The following is a 1731-nucleotide window of genomic DNA, read 5'->3' as shown; positions in this document are numbered from 1 at the left end:
CTTGAAAATAAGAAAATAAAAAATGACAAAAAAAGGTTTCAAGACAAAAGAAAAAGCTAGGAAGAACCCAAAAAAATCCTAAATATGTGAAGAAAATAACGATATGAAAAGTTATGAATGAACCATTTTTCTTTGTATTTATTATTATTTTTAAATTAATAATACATTTTGTGTGTAACAGTTATTAATATGAAAGATATCATTATTAAAAAAGTTGTTTCTTTTCGTTTATTTTTTTTAATTATACATTTCTGTAAAACTACTAATGAATTGTTCTGCCTTTTATTAAATATATTTTTAACTGTATATATTTTTTATATAACTTCTAGCTATTGTATGGTTATACCTATCGACACGAAGTCCAAGCTCGCTGATGATGATGGTCCACCGGTCTAGTCTTGCTGGTGCCCTACAGTATCTCACGTTCACTCGTCCCGACATCTCTTACGCTGTTAATCAGATCTGTCTCTACATGCATGACCCACGAGAATCTCATCTTAATGCCTTGAAGCATATTCTTCGCTACGTTGAAGGTATGATTTCTCATGGACTGCAACTTTATCGCTCCACTTTGACAGGTCTGGTTGCGTATTCTGATGCGGATTGGGCGGGTCGAGACGCTCCACGTATGGTTACTGTGTTTTCCTTGGCGATAATCTTATCTCGTGGTCCTCGAAACGCCAGCAGACTGTATCCCAATCCAGTGCTGAGGCTGAATACCGCGGCGTTGCAAATGTTGTTGCTGAACTCTCATGGCTTCGCTCTCTTTTCGGTGAACTTGGTATTCCTCTACAACGCGCTTCTGTTGTGTTCTGCGATAACGTTAGTGCAGTTTATCTTTCCTCTAATCCAGTTCAACATCAACGGACGAAGCATGTTGAGATTGATATTCACTTTGTTCGGGAGAAGGTTTCTATCGGACAGGTCAAGGTTGTTCATGGTCCATCTGCTCTGCAACTAGCTGACATTTTCACTAAAGGTCTTCCGGTAACATTGTTTAACGACTTTCGCTCCAGTTTGAGCATCCGGCGACCTCCTGCTCCAACTGCGGGGGAGTGTTAGAATAGGAATACAGAATATTCTTAATTCTTGATAATGTCAAATCTGTATAGAATATACTTACTTGTAGAGCAATCTTTGTACAGCCTATATAAAGGCCTTGATGAATACAATAACTCCCCACGGAGATTTACAATCTTACAGTTTGTAGATAAGCATTGTTGTGTTCCTAAAGGTCTCAGTGATTGCTAGCTTGTTTGGTTATAAGATCTGAGAGGAACCAGGATACATTATGCCTATGAAGATTGAAGAAATGATTAAGGAAATATCAAAAATCATTGTATTTAGGCCTCAATGTCAAGCTTCTAGGAATAAAGCATTGAAGTGGATTGAATCTGAATATGATCTTCAGTTTGCTCGTCTCTAAGATTACGATGTTGAGTTAGTTCACTCAAACAAGGAATTTACTATGGAGACTGGCATTTTGATAAATGCAGATGGTCAAGAGGAATTTAACAGGTTCTACGTTTGCTTTGATGTCCTCATAATAACTTGGAAAGAGACATGTATATGACTGATAAGACTTGATGCCTGCTTCCTAAAACACAAAATCAAGGGACAATTTCATGAATGTTATATCCAATTGCATGTAGTGTTGTTTAATAACACCGTGTTAATTTGATCTCGTCTTCTAGGAACTCCTAATGACTTGGCCCTAGAGACGTTTTTAGG

General features: G+C 37.3%; 1 pseudogene; it reads left to right on the top strand.

The window, feature by feature from the left end:
* The first annotated feature begins 379 nt into the window (after positions 1 to 379).
* LOC18014067 overlaps positions 380 to 1731 on the top strand; it is a 5266-nt pseudogene continuing 3914 nt past the window's right edge.

The sequence above is a fragment of the Eutrema salsugineum genome, unplaced genomic scaffold, assembly GCF_000478725.1.
Source record: "Eutrema salsugineum unplaced genomic scaffold, Eutsalg1_0 scaffold_4, whole genome shotgun sequence".
Classification (NCBI taxonomy): domain Eukaryota; kingdom Viridiplantae; phylum Streptophyta; class Magnoliopsida; order Brassicales; family Brassicaceae; genus Eutrema; species Eutrema salsugineum.
This window is presented reverse-complemented; position numbering and strand designations above follow the sequence as displayed.